Raw genomic sequence first — 13,087 nt, forward strand, 5'->3', positions numbered from 1 at the left:
TTTCCGCTATGCCGCGAGAGAGAAACATATAGATGGCCCGATTCTGCAATAACGCGTGCGCAAGATGGAGCGGCGCGACTTCGACCGATGCCCGGAAAATTAAAGCGATAAATAAAAGTTACGTAATCGCCCAAAAATTCAAAAATACACTTAAAACGGTAATTCGGCCTAGTAAATGGCCTTATTTTCCCGAAATCCGCCTTACATCACCGCCTTTGGCTCCGTCACCCCGTCCTACGCGCGACCCCTTCGCCTCCAGGATGAAACAGAGAAACACGCGACAGCTTGGAAGCGAGAACGCAAAAGGGATAGGGGTGCGCTAATTCAGCCTACTAAACGGCCTTATTTGCCCTAAATCCGCCTTACATCATCACCGCATGTGGCTTCGTCGCCCGTCCAAATCGCACCCCCGCCGCCTCGAGGAAGAAAGAAAGAAAAAAAGAAGAAGAAAGAAACAGGCGACAAACGCAAAAAGGATAGGGGTGCAACACGAGGACTTCCCAGGAGGTCACCCATCCTAGTACTACTCTCGCCCAAGCACGCTTAGCTGCGGAGTTCTGATGGGATCCGGTGCATTAGTGCTGGTATGATCGCACCCGTAAGTTCATGCGTCGTCACCGTATATATAAATGTTTCCGCTATGCCGCGAGAGAGAAACATATAGATGGCCCGATTCTGCAATAACGCGTGCGCAAGATGGAGCGCCGCGACTTCGACCGATGCCCGGAAAATTAAAGCGATAAATAAAAGTTACGTAATCGCCCAAAAATTCAAAAATACACTTAAAACGCTAATTCGGCCTAGTAAATGGCCTTATTTTCCCGAAATCCGCCTTACATCACCGCCTTTGGCTCCGTCACCCCGTCCTACGCGCGACCCCTTCGCCTCCAGGATGAAACAGAGAAACACGCGACAGCTTGGAAGCGAGAACGCAAAAGGGATAGGGGTGCGCTAATTCAGCCTACTAAACGGCCTTATTTGCCCTAAATCCGCCTTACATCATCACCGCATGTGGCTTCGTCGCCCGTCCAAATCGCACCCCCGCCGCCTCGAGGAAGAAAGAAAGAAAAAAAGAAGAAGAAAGAAACAGGCGACAAACGCAAAAAGGATAGGGGTGCAACACGAGGACTTCCCAGGAGGTCACCCATCCTAGTACTACTCTCGCCCAAGCACGCTTAGCTGCGGAGTTCTGATGGGATCCGGTGCATTAGTGCTGGTATGATCGCACCCGTAAGTTCATGCGTCGTCACCGTATATATAAATGTTTCCGCTATGCCGCGAGAGAGAAACATATAGATGGCCCGATTCTGCAATAACGCGTGCGCAAGATGGAGCGCCGCGACTTCGACCGATGCCCGGAAAATTAAAGCGATAAATAAAAGTTACGTAATCGCCCAAAAATTCAAAAATACACTTAAAACGGTAATTCGGCCTAGTAAATGGCCTTATTTTCCCGAAATCCGCCTTACATCACCGCCTTTGGCTCCGTCACCCCGTCCTACGCGCGACCCCTTCGCCTCCAGGATGAAACAGAGAAACACGCGACAGCTTGGAAGCGAGAACGCAAAAGGGATAGGGGTGCGCTAATTCAGCCTACTAAACGGCCTTATTTGCCCTAAATCCGCCTTACATCATCACCGCATGTGGCTTCGTCGCCCGTCCAAATCGCACCCCCGCCGCCTCGAGGAAGAAAGAAAGAAAAAAAGAAGAAGAAAGAAACAGGCGACAAACGCAAAAAGGATAGGGGTGCAACACGAGGACTTCCCAGGAGGTCACCCATCCTAGTACTACTCTCGCCCAAGCACGCTTAGCTGCGGAGTTCTGATGGGATCCGGTGCATTAGTGCTGGTATGATCGCACCCGTAAGTTCATGCGTCGTCACCGTATATATAAATGTTTCCGCTATGCCGCGAGAGAGAAACATATAGATGGCCCGATTCTGCAATAACGCGTGCGCAAGATGGAGCGCCGCGACTTCGACCGATGCCCGGAAAATTAAAGCGATAAATAAAAGTTACGTAATCGCCCAAAAATTCAAAAATACACTTAAAACGGTAATTCGGCCTAGTAAATGGCCTTATTTTCCCGAAATCCGCCTTACATCACCGCCTTTGGCTCCGTCACCCCGTCCTACGCGCGACCCCTTCGCCTCCAGGATGAAACAGAGAAACACGCGACAGCTTGGAAGCGAGAACGCAAAAGGGATAGGGGTGCGCTAATTCAGCCTACTAAACGGCCTTATTTGCCCTAAATCCGCCTTACATCATCACCGCATGTGGCTTCGTCGCCCGTCCAAATCGCACCCCCGCCGCCTCGAGGAAGAAAGAAAGAAAAAAAGAAGAAGAAAGAAACAGGCGACAAACGCAAAAAGGATAGGGGTGCAACACGAGGACTTCCCAGGAGGTCACCCATCCTAGTACTACTCTCGCCCAAGCACGCTTAGCTGCGGAGTTCTGATGGGATCCGGTGCATTAGTGCTGGTATGATCGCACCCGTAAGTTCATGCGTCGTCACCGTATATATAAATGTTTCCGCTATGCCGCGAGAGAGAAACATATAGATGGCCCGATTCTGCAATAACGCGTGCGCAAGATGGAGCGCCGCGACTTCGACCGATGCCCGGAAAATTAAAGCGATAAATAAAAGTTACGTAATCGCCCAAAAATTCAAAAATACACTTAAAACGCTAATTCGGCCTAGTAAATGGCCTTATTTTCCCGAAATCCGCCTTACATCACCGCCTTTGGCTCCGTCACCCCGTCCTACGCGCGACCCCTTCGCCTCCAGGATGAAACAGAGAAACACGCGACAGCTTGGAAGCGAGAACGCAAAAGGGATAGGGGTGCGCTAATTCAGCCTACTAAACGGCCTTATTTGCCCTAAATCCGCCTTACATCATCACCGCATGTGGCTTCGTCGCCCGTCCAAATCGCACCCCCGCCGCCTCGAGGAAGAAAGAAAGAAAAAAAGAAGAAGAAAGAAACAGGCGACAAACGCAAAAAGGATAGGGGTGCAACACGAGGACTTCCCAGGAGGTCACCCATCCTAGTACTACTCTCGCCCAAGCACGCTTAGCTGCGGAGTTCTGATGGGATCCGGTGCATTAGTGCTGGTATGATCGCACCCGTAAGTTCATGCGTCGTCACCGTATATATAAATGTTTCCGCTATGCCGCGAGAGAGAAACATATAGATGGCCCGATTCTGCAATAACGCGTGCGCAAGATGGAGCGCCGCGACTTCGACCGATGCCCGGAAAATTAAAGCGATAAATAAAAGTTACGTAATCGCCCAAAAATTCAAAAATACACTTAAAACGCTAATTCGGCCTAGTAAATGGCCTTATTTTCCCGAAATCCGCCTTACATCACCGCCTTTGGCTCCGTCACCCCGTCCTACGCGCGACCCCTTCGCCTCCAGGATGAAACAGAGAAACACGCGACAGCTTGGAAGCGAGAACGCAAAAGGGATAGGGGTGCGCTAATTCAGCCTACTAAACGGCCTTATTTGCCCTAAATCCGCCTTACATCATCACCGCATGTGGCTTCGTCGCCCGTCCAAATCGCACCCCCGCCGCCTCGAGGAAGAAAGAAAGAAAAAAAGAAGAAGAAAGAAACAGGCGACAAACGCAAAAAGGATAGGGGTGCAACACGAGGACTTCCCAGGAGGTCACCCATCCTAGTACTACTCTCGCCCAAGCACGCTTAGCTGCGGAGTTCTGATGGGATCCGGTGCATTAGTGCTGGTATGATCGCACCCGTAAGTTCATGCGTCGTCACCGTATATATAAATGTTTCCGCTATGCCGCGAGAGAGAAACATATAGATGGCCCGATTCTGCAATAACGCGTGCGCAAGATGGAGCGCCGCGACTTCGACCGATGCCCGGAAAATTAAAGCGATAAATAAAAGTTACGTAATCGCCCAAAAATTCAAAAATACACTTAAAACGCTAATTCGGCCTAGTAAATGGCCTTATTTTCCCGAAATCCGCCTTACATCACCGCCTTTGGCTCCGTCACCCCGTCCTACGCGCGACCCCTTCGCCTCCAGGATGAAACAGAGAAACACGCGACAGCTTGGAAGCGAGAACGCAAAAGGGATAGGGGTGCGCTAATTCAGCCTACTAAACGGCCTTATTTGCCCTAAATCCGCCTTACATCATCACCGCATGTGGCTTCGTCGCCCGTCCAAATCGCACCCCCGCCGCCTCGAGGAAGAAAGAAAGAAAAAAAGAAGAAGAAAGAAACAGGCGACAAACGCAAAAAGGATAGGGGTGCAACACGAGGACTTCCCAGGAGGTCACCCATCCTAGTACTACTCTCGCCCAAGCACGCTTAACTGCGGAGTTCTGATGGGATCCGGTGCATTAGTGCTGGTATGATCGCACCCGTAAGTTCATGCGTCGTCACCGTATATATAAATGTTTCCGCTATGCCGCGAGAGAGAAACATATAGATGGCCCGATTCTGCAATAACGCGTGCGCAAGATGGAGCGCCGCGACTTCGACCGATGCCCGGAAAATTAAAGCGATAAATAAAAGTTACGTAATCGCCCAAAAATTCAAAAATACACTTAAAACGCTAATTCGGCCTAGTAAATGGCCTTATTTTCCCGAAATCCGCCTTACATCACCGCCTTTGGCTCCGTCACCCCGTCCTACGCGCGACCCCTTCGCCTCCAGGATGAAACAGAGAAACACGCGACAGCTTGGAAGCGAGAACGCAAAAGGGATAGGGGTGCGCTAATTCAGCCTACTAAACGGCCTTATTTGCCCTAAATCCGCCTTACATCATCACCGCATGTGGCTTCGTCGCCCGTCCAAATCGCACCCCCGCCGCCTCGAGGAAGAAAGAAAGAAAAAAAGAAGAAGAAAGAAACAGGCGACAAACGCAAAAAGGATAGGGGTGCAACACGAGGACTTCCCAGGAGGTCACCCATCCTAGTACTACTCTCGCCCAAGCACGCTTAGCTGCGGAGTTCTGATGGGATCCGGTGCATTAGTGCTGGTATGATCGCACCCGTAAGTTCATGCGTCGTCACCGTATATATAAATGTTTCCGCTATGCCGCGAGAGAGAAACATATAGATGGCCCGATTCTGCAATAACGCGTGCGCAAGATGGAGCGCCGCGACTTCGACCGATGCCCGGAAAATTAAAGCGATAAATAAAAGTTACGTAATCGCCCAAAAATTCAAAAATACACTTAAAACGCTAATTCGGCCTAGTAAATGGCCTTATTTTCCCGAAATCCGCCTTACATCACCGCCTTTGGCTCCGTCACCCCGTCCTACGCGCGACCCCTTCGCCTCCAGGATGAAACAGAGAAACACGCGACAGCTTGGAAGCGAGAACGCAAAAGGGATAGGGGTGCGCTAATTCAGCCTACTAAACGGCCTTATTTGCCCTAAATCCGCCTTACATCATCACCGCATGTGGCTTCGTCGCCCGTCCAAATCGCACCCCCGCCGCCTCGAGGAAGAAAGAAAGAAAAAAAGAAGAAGAAAGAAACAGGCGACAAACGCAAAAAGGATAGGGGTGCAACACGAGGACTTCCCAGGAGGTCACCCATCCTAGTACTACTCTCGCCCAAGCACGCTTAGCTGCGGAGTTCTGATGGGATCCGGTGCATTAGTGCTGGTATGATCGCACCCGTAAGTTCATGCGTCGTCACCGTATATATAAATGTTTCCGCTATGCCGCGAGAGAGAAACATATAGATGGCCCGATTCTGCAATAACGCGTGCGCAAGATGGAGCGCCGCGACTTCGACCGATGCCCGGAAAATTAAAGCGATAAATAAAAGTTACGTAATCGCCCAAAAATTCAAAAATACACTTAAAACGGTAATTCGGCCTAGTAAATGGCCTTATTTTCCCGAAATCCGCCTTACATCACCGCCTTTGGCTCCGTCACCCCGTCCTACGCGCGACCCCTTCGCCTCCAGGATGAAACAGAGAAACACGCGACAGCTTGGAAGCGAGAACGCAAAAGGGATAGGGGTGCGCTAATTCAGCCTACTAAACGGCCTTATTTGCCCTAAATCCGCCTTACATCATCACCGCATGTGGCTTCGTCGCCCGTCCAAATCGCACCCCCGCCGCCTCGAGGAAGAAAGAAAGAAAAAAAGAAGAAGAAAGAAACAGGCGACAAACGCAAAAAGGATAGGGGTGCAACACGAGGACTTCCCAGGAGGTCACCCATCCTAGTACTACTCTCGCCCAAGCACGCTTAGCTGCGGAGTTCTGATGGGATCCGGTGCATTAGTGCTGGTATGATCGCACCCGTAAGTTCATGCGTCGTCACCGTATATATAAATGTTTCCGCTATGCCGCGAGAGAGAAACATATAGATGGCCCGATTCTGCAATAACGCGTGCGCAAGATGGAGCGGCGCGACTTCGACCGATGCCCGGAAAATTAAAGCGATAAATAAAAGTTACGTAATCGCCCAAAAATTCAAAAATACACTTAAAACGGTAATTCGGCCTAGTAAATGGCCTTATTTTCCCGAAATCCGCCTTACATCACCGCCTTTGGCTCCGTCACCCCGTCCTACGCGCGACCCCTTCGCCTCCAGGATGAAACAGAGAAACACGCGACAGCTTGGAAGCGAGAACGCAAAAGGGATAGGGGTGCGCTAATTCAGCCTACTAAACGGCCTTATTTGCCCTAAATCCGCCTTACATCATCACCGCATGTGGCTTCGTCGCCCGTCCAAATCGCACCCCCGCCGCCTCGAGGAAGAAAGAAAGAAAAAAAGAAGAAGAAAGAAACAGGCGACAAACGCAAAAAGGATAGGGGTGCAACACGAGGACTTCCCAGGAGGTCACCCATCCTAGTACTACTCTCGCCCAAGCACGCTTAGCTGCGGAGTTCTGATGGGATCCGGTGCATTAGTGCTGGTATGATCGCACCCGTAAGTTCATGCGTCGTCACCGTATATATAAATGTTTCCGCTATGCCGCGAGAGAGAAACATATAGATGGCCCGATTCTGCAATAACGCGTGCGCAAGATGGAGCGCCGCGACTTCGACCGATGCCCGGAAAATTAAAGCGATAAATAAAAGTTACGTAATCGCCCAAAAATTCAAAAATACACTTAAAACGCTAATTCGGCCTAGTAAATGGCCTTATTTTCCCGAAATCCGCCTTACATCACCGCCTTTGGCTCCGTCACCCCGTCCTACGCGCGACCCCTTCGCCTCCAGGATGAAACAGAGAAACACGCGACAGCTTGGAAGCGAGAACGCAAAAGGGATAGGGGTGCGCTAATTCAGCCTACTAAACGGCCTTATTTGCCCTAAATCCGCCTTACATCATCACCGCATGTGGCTTCGTCGCCCGTCCAAATCGCACCCCCGCCGCCTCGAGGAAGAAAGAAAGAAAAAAAGAAGAAGAAAGAAACAGGCGACAAACGCAAAAAGGATAGGGGTGCAACACGAGGACTTCCCAGGAGGTCACCCATCCTAGTACTACTCTCGCCCAAGCACGCTTAGCTGCGGAGTTCTGATGGGATCCGGTGCATTAGTGCTGGTATGATCGCACCCGTAAGTTCATGCGTCGTCACCGTATATATAAATGTTTCCGCTATGCCGCGAGAGAGAAACATATAGATGGCCCGATTCTGCAATAACGCGTGCGCAAGATGGAGCGCCGCGACTTCGACCGATGCCCGGAAAATTAAAGCGATAAATAAAAGTTACGTAATCGCCCAAAAATTCAAAAATACACTTAAAACGCTAATTCGGCCTAGTAAATGGCCTTATTTTCCCGAAATCCGCCTTACATCACCGCCTTTGGCTCCGTCACCCCGTCCTACGCGCGACCCCTTCGCCTCCAGGATGAAACAGAGAAACACGCGACAGCTTGGAAGCGAGAACGCAAAAGGGATAGGGGTGCGCTAATTCAGCCTACTAAACGGCCTTATTTGCCCTAAATCCGCCTTACATCATCACCGCATGTGGCTTCGTCGCCCGTCCAAATCGCACCCCCGCCGCCTCGAGGAAGAAAGAAAGAAAAAAAGAAGAAGAAAGAAACAGGCGACAAACGCAAAAAGGATAGGGGTGCAACACGAGGACTTCCCAGGAGGTCACCCATCCTAGTACTACTCTCGCCCAAGCACGCTTAGCTGCGGAGTTCTGATGGGATCCGGTGCATTAGTGCTGGTATGATCGCACCCGTAAGTTCATGCGTCGTCACCGTATATATAAATGTTTCCGCTATGCCGCGAGAGAGAAACATATAGATGGCCCGATTCTGCAATAACGCGTGCGCAAGATGGAGCGCCGCGACTTCGACCGATGCCCGGAAAATTAAAGCGATAAATAAAAGTTACGTAATCGCCCAAAAATTCAAAAATACACTTAAAACGCTAATTCGGCCTAGTAAATGGCCTTATTTTCCCGAAATCCGCCTTACATCACCGCCTTTGGCTCCGTCACCCCGTCCTACGCGCGACCCCTTCGCCTCCAGGATGAAACAGAGAAACACGCGACAGCTTGGAAGCGAGAACGCAAAAGGGATAGGGGTGCGCTAATTCAGCCTACTAAACGGCCTTATTTGCCCTAAATCCGCCTTACATCATCACCGCATGTGGCTTCGTCGCCCGTCCAAATCGCACCCCCGCCGCCTCGAGGAAGAAAGAAAGAAAAAAAGAAGAAGAAAGAAACAGGCGACAAACGCAAAAAGGATAGGGGTGCAACACGAGGACTTCCCAGGAGGTCACCCATCCTAGTACTACTCTCGCCCAAGCACGCTTAGCTGCGGAGTTCTGATGGGATCCGGTGCATTAGTGCTGGTATGATCGCACCCGTAAGTTCATGCGTCGTCACCGTATATATAAATGTTTCCGCTATGCCGCGAGAGAGAAACATATAGATGGCCCGATTCTGCAATAACGCGTGCGCAAGATGGAGCGCCGCGACTTCGACCGATGCCCGGAAAATTAAAGCGATAAATAAAAGTTACGTAATCGCCCAAAAATTCAAAAATACACTTAAAACGCTAATTCGGCCTAGTAAATGGCCTTATTTTCCCGAAATCCGCCTTACATCACCGCCTTTGGCTCCGTCACCCCGTCCTACGCGCGACCCCTTCGCCTCCAGGATGAAACAGAGAAACACGCGACAGCTTGGAAGCGAGAACGCAAAAGGGATAGGGGTGCGCTAATTCAGCCTACTAAACGGCCTTATTTGCCCTAAATCCGCCTTACATCATCACCGCATGTGGCTTCGTCGCCCGTCCAAATCGCACCCCCGCCGCCTCGAGGAAGAAAGAAAGAAAAAAAGAAGAAGAAAGAAACAGGCGACAAACGCAAAAAGGATAGGGGTGCAACACGAGGACTTCCCAGGAGGTCACCCATCCTAGTACTACTCTCGCCCAAGCACGCTTAGCTGCGGAGTTCTGATGGGATCCGGTGCATTAGTGCTGGTATGATCGCACCCGTAAGTTCATGCGTCGTCACCGTATATATAAATGTTTCCGCTATGCCGCGAGAGAGAAACATATAGATGGCCCGATTCTGCAATAACGCGTGCGCAAGATGGAGCGCCGCGACTTCGACCGATGCCCGGAAAATTAAAGCGATAAATAAAAGTTACGTAATCGCCCAAAAATTCAAAAATACACTTAAAACGCTAATTCGGCCTAGTAAATGGCCTTATTTTCCCGAAATCCGCCTTACATCACCGCCTTTGGCTCCGTCACCCCGTCCTACGCGCGACCCCTTCGCCTCCAGGATGAAACAGAGAAACACGCGACAGCTTGGAAGCGAGAACGCAAAAGGGATAGGGGTGCGCTAATTCAGCCTACTAAACGGCCTTATTTGCCCTAAATCCGCCTTACATCATCACCGCATGTGGCTTCGTCGCCCGTCCAAATCGCACCCCCGCCGCCTCGAGGAAGAAAGAAAGAAAAAAAGAAGAAGAAAGAAACAGGCGACAAACGCAAAAAGGATAGGGGTGCAACACGAGGACTTCCCAGGAGGTCACCCATCCTAGTACTACTCTCGCCCAAGCACGCTTAGCTGCGGAGTTCTGATGGGATCCGGTGCATTAGTGCTGGTATGATCGCACCCGTAAGTTCATGCGTCGTCACCGTATATATAAATGTTTCCGCTATGCCGCGAGAGAGAAACATATAGATGGCCCGATTCTGCAATAACGCGTGCGCAAGATGGAGCGCCGCGACTTCGACCGATGCCCGGAAAATTAAAGCGATAAATAAAAGTTACGTAATCGCCCAAAAATTCAAAAATACACTTAAAACGCTAATTCGGCCTAGTAAATGGCCTTATTTTCCCGAAATCCGCCTTACATCACCGCCTTTGGCTCCGTCACCCCGTCCTACGCGCGACCCCTTCGCCTCCAGGATGAAACAGAGAAACACGCGACAGCTTGGAAGCGAGAACGCAAAAGGGATAGGGGTGCGCTAATTCAGCCTACTAAACGGCCTTATTTGCCCTAAATCCGCCTTACATCATCACCGCATGTGGCTTCGTCGCCCGTCCAAATCGCACCCCCGCCGCCTCGAGGAAGAAAGAAAGAAAAAAAGAAGAAGAAAGAAACAGGCGACAAACGCAAAAAGGATAGGGGTGCAACACGAGGACTTCCCAGGAGGTCACCCATCCTAGTACTACTCTCGCCCAAGCACGCTTAGCTGCGGAGTTCTGATGGGATCCGGTGCATTAGTGCTGGTATGATCGCACCCGTAAGTTCATGCGTCGTCACCGTATATATAAATGTTTCCGCTATGCCGCGAGAGAGAAACATATAGATGGCCCGATTCTGCAATAACGCGTGCGCAAGATGGAGCGCCGCGACTTCGACCGATGCCCGGAAAATTAAAGCGATAAATAAAAGTTACGTAATCGCCCAAAAATTCAAAAATACACTTAAAACGCTAATTCGGCCTAGTAAATGGCCTTATTTTCCCGAAATCCGCCTTACATCACCGCCTTTGGCTCCGTCACCCCGTCCTACGCGCGACCCCTTCGCCTCCAGGATGAAACAGAGAAACACGCGACAGCTTGGAAGCGAGAACGCAAAAGGGATAGGGGTGCGCTAATTCAGCCTACTAAACGGCCTTATTTGCCCTAAATCCGCCTTACATCATCACCGCATGTGGCTTCGTCGCCCGTCCAAATCGCACCCCCGCCGCCTCGAGGAAGAAAGAAAGAAAAAAAGAAGAAGAAAGAAACAGGCGACAAACGCAAAAAGGATAGGGGTGCAACACGAGGACTTCCCAGGAGGTCACCCATCCTAGTACTACTCTCGCCCAAGCACGCTTAGCTGCGGAGTTCTGATGGGATCCGGTGCATTAGTGCTGGTATGATCGCACCCGTAAGTTCATGCGTCGTCACCGTATATATAAATGTTTCCGCTATGCCGCGAGAGAGAAACATATAGATGGCCCGATTCTGCAATAACGCGTGCGCAAGATGGAGCGCCGCGACTTCGACCGATGCCCGGAAAATTAAAGCGATAAATAAAAGTTACGTAATCGCCCAAAAATTCAAAAATACACTTAAAACGCTAATTCGGCCTAGTAAATGGCCTTATTTTCCCGAAATCCGCCTTACATCACCGCCTTTGGCTCCGTCACCCCGTCCTACGCGCGACCCCTTCGCCTCCAGGATGAAACAGAGAAACACGCGACAGCTTGGAAGCGAGAACGCAAAAGGGATAGGGGTGCGCTAATTCAGCCTACTAAACGGCCTTATTTGCCCTAAATCCGCCTTACATCATCACCGCATGTGGCTTCGTCGCCCGTCCAAATCGCACCCCCGCCGCCTCGAGGAAGAAAGAAAGAAAAAAAGAAGAAGAAAGAAACAGGCGACAAACGCAAAAAGGATAGGGGTGCAACACGAGGACTTCCCAGGAGGTCACCCATCCTAGTACTACTCTCGCCCAAGCACGCTTAGCTGCGGAGTTCTGATGGGATCCGGTGCATTAGTGCTGGTATGATCGCACCCGTAAGTTCATGCGTCGTCACCGTATATATAAATGTTTCCGCTATGCCGCGAGAGAGAAACATATAGATGGCCCGATTCTGCAATAACGCGTGCGCAAGATGGAGCGCCGCGACTTCGACCGATGCCCGGAAAATTAAAGCGATAAATAAAAGTTACGTAATCGCCCAAAAATTCAAAAATACACTTAAAACGCTAATTCGGCCTAGTAAATGGCCTTATTTTCCCGAAATCCGCCTTACATCACCGCCTTTGGCTCCGTCACCCCGTCCTACGCGCGACCCCTTCGCCTCCAGGATGAAACAGAGAAACACGCGACAGCTTGGAAGCGAGAACGCAAAAGGGATAGGGGTGCGCTAATTCAGCCTACTAAACGGCCTTATTTGCCCTAAATCCGCCTTACATCATCACCGCATGTGGCTTCGTCGCCCGTCCAAATCGCACCCCCGCCGCCTCGAGGAAGAAAGAAAGAAAAAAAGAAGAAGAAAGAAACAGGCGACAAACGCAAAAAGGATAGGGGTGCAACACGAGGACTTCCCAGGAGGTCACCCATCCTAGTACTACTCTCGCCCAAGCACGCTTAGCTGCGGAGTTCTGATGGGATCCGGTGCATTAGTGCTGGTATGATCGCACCCGTAAGTTCATGCGTCGTCACCGTATATATAAATGTTTCCGCTATGCCGCGAGAGAGAAACATATAGATGGCCCGATTCTGCAATAACGCGTGCGCAAGATGGAGCGCCGCGACTTCGACCGATGCCCGGAAAATTAAAGCGATAAATAAAAGTTACGTAATCGCCCAAAAATTCAAAAATACACTTAAAACGCTAATTCGGCCTAGTAAATGGCCTTATTTTCCCGAAATCCGCCTTACATCACCGCCTTTGGCTCCGTCACCCCGTCCTACGCGCGACCCCTTCGCCTCCAGGATGAAACAGAGAAACACGCGACAGCTTGGAAGCGAGAACGCAAAAGGGATAGGGGTGCGCTAATTCAGCCTACTAAACGGCCTTATTTGCCCTAAATCCGCCTTACATCATCACCGCATGTGGCTTCGTCGCCCGTCCAAATCGCACCCCCGCCGCCTCGAGGAAGAAAGAAAGAAAAAAAGAAGAA

At 50.6% G+C, this 13,087-nt stretch overlaps 20 non-coding genes across 20 annotated transcripts; all 20 read right to left on the bottom strand.

Moving 5' to 3' along the window:
• Positions 1 to 479: 479 nt before the first annotated feature.
• Positions 480 to 598, bottom strand: LOC147283407 (5S ribosomal RNA). The gene has a single exon (XR_015122592.1). It is a non-coding gene; the product is annotated as a 5S ribosomal RNA (ribosomal RNA).
• Positions 599 to 1,111: 513 nt separating this feature from the next.
• Positions 1,112 to 1,230, bottom strand: LOC147283408 (5S ribosomal RNA). The gene has a single exon (XR_015122593.1). It is a non-coding gene; the product is annotated as a 5S ribosomal RNA (ribosomal RNA).
• Positions 1,231 to 1,743: 513 nt separating this feature from the next.
• LOC147283409 (5S ribosomal RNA) lies at positions 1,744 to 1,862 on the bottom strand. The gene has a single exon (XR_015122595.1). It is a non-coding gene; the product is annotated as a 5S ribosomal RNA (ribosomal RNA).
• A 513-nt stretch (positions 1,863 to 2,375) lies between these two features.
• On the bottom strand, positions 2,376 to 2,494 carry LOC147283410 (5S ribosomal RNA). Its single transcript, XR_015122596.1, has one exon. It is a non-coding gene; the product is annotated as a 5S ribosomal RNA (ribosomal RNA).
• A 513-nt stretch (positions 2,495 to 3,007) lies between these two features.
• LOC147283411 (5S ribosomal RNA) lies at positions 3,008 to 3,126 on the bottom strand. Its single transcript, XR_015122597.1, has one exon. It is a non-coding gene; the product is annotated as a 5S ribosomal RNA (ribosomal RNA).
• A 513-nt stretch (positions 3,127 to 3,639) lies between these two features.
• Positions 3,640 to 3,758, bottom strand: LOC147283412 (5S ribosomal RNA). Its single transcript, XR_015122598.1, has one exon. It is a non-coding gene; the product is annotated as a 5S ribosomal RNA (ribosomal RNA).
• A 513-nt stretch (positions 3,759 to 4,271) lies between these two features.
• Positions 4,272 to 4,390, bottom strand: LOC147283413 (5S ribosomal RNA). The gene has a single exon (XR_015122704.1). It is a non-coding gene; the product is annotated as a 5S ribosomal RNA (ribosomal RNA).
• A 513-nt stretch (positions 4,391 to 4,903) lies between these two features.
• On the bottom strand, positions 4,904 to 5,022 carry LOC147283414 (5S ribosomal RNA). Its single transcript, XR_015122599.1, has one exon. It is a non-coding gene; the product is annotated as a 5S ribosomal RNA (ribosomal RNA).
• Positions 5,023 to 5,535: 513 nt separating this feature from the next.
• Positions 5,536 to 5,654, bottom strand: LOC147283415 (5S ribosomal RNA). Its single transcript, XR_015122600.1, has one exon. It is a non-coding gene; the product is annotated as a 5S ribosomal RNA (ribosomal RNA).
• Positions 5,655 to 6,167: 513 nt separating this feature from the next.
• Positions 6,168 to 6,286, bottom strand: LOC147283416 (5S ribosomal RNA). The gene has a single exon (XR_015122601.1). It is a non-coding gene; the product is annotated as a 5S ribosomal RNA (ribosomal RNA).
• Positions 6,287 to 6,799: 513 nt separating this feature from the next.
• On the bottom strand, positions 6,800 to 6,918 carry LOC147283417 (5S ribosomal RNA). The gene has a single exon (XR_015122602.1). It is a non-coding gene; the product is annotated as a 5S ribosomal RNA (ribosomal RNA).
• Positions 6,919 to 7,431: 513 nt separating this feature from the next.
• On the bottom strand, positions 7,432 to 7,550 carry LOC147283418 (5S ribosomal RNA). Its single transcript, XR_015122603.1, has one exon. It is a non-coding gene; the product is annotated as a 5S ribosomal RNA (ribosomal RNA).
• Positions 7,551 to 8,063: 513 nt separating this feature from the next.
• LOC147283419 (5S ribosomal RNA) lies at positions 8,064 to 8,182 on the bottom strand. Its single transcript, XR_015122604.1, has one exon. It is a non-coding gene; the product is annotated as a 5S ribosomal RNA (ribosomal RNA).
• Positions 8,183 to 8,695: 513 nt separating this feature from the next.
• Positions 8,696 to 8,814, bottom strand: LOC147283420 (5S ribosomal RNA). Its single transcript, XR_015122606.1, has one exon. It is a non-coding gene; the product is annotated as a 5S ribosomal RNA (ribosomal RNA).
• A 513-nt stretch (positions 8,815 to 9,327) lies between these two features.
• LOC147283421 (5S ribosomal RNA) lies at positions 9,328 to 9,446 on the bottom strand. The gene has a single exon (XR_015122607.1). It is a non-coding gene; the product is annotated as a 5S ribosomal RNA (ribosomal RNA).
• A 513-nt stretch (positions 9,447 to 9,959) lies between these two features.
• LOC147283422 (5S ribosomal RNA) lies at positions 9,960 to 10,078 on the bottom strand. The gene has a single exon (XR_015122608.1). It is a non-coding gene; the product is annotated as a 5S ribosomal RNA (ribosomal RNA).
• A 513-nt stretch (positions 10,079 to 10,591) lies between these two features.
• Positions 10,592 to 10,710, bottom strand: LOC147283423 (5S ribosomal RNA). The gene has a single exon (XR_015122609.1). It is a non-coding gene; the product is annotated as a 5S ribosomal RNA (ribosomal RNA).
• Positions 10,711 to 11,223: 513 nt separating this feature from the next.
• LOC147283424 (5S ribosomal RNA) lies at positions 11,224 to 11,342 on the bottom strand. The gene has a single exon (XR_015122610.1). It is a non-coding gene; the product is annotated as a 5S ribosomal RNA (ribosomal RNA).
• Positions 11,343 to 11,855: 513 nt separating this feature from the next.
• On the bottom strand, positions 11,856 to 11,974 carry LOC147283425 (5S ribosomal RNA). The gene has a single exon (XR_015122611.1). It is a non-coding gene; the product is annotated as a 5S ribosomal RNA (ribosomal RNA).
• Positions 11,975 to 12,487: 513 nt separating this feature from the next.
• LOC147283426 (5S ribosomal RNA) lies at positions 12,488 to 12,606 on the bottom strand. Its single transcript, XR_015122612.1, has one exon. It is a non-coding gene; the product is annotated as a 5S ribosomal RNA (ribosomal RNA).
• Positions 12,607 to 13,087: the final 481 nt, after the last annotated feature.

Source organism: Dryas octopetala, chromosome 5 (assembly GCF_963921425.1).
Source record: "Dryas octopetala chromosome 5, drDryOcto1.1, whole genome shotgun sequence".
NCBI lineage: Eukaryota > Viridiplantae > Streptophyta > Magnoliopsida > Rosales > Rosaceae > Dryas > Dryas octopetala.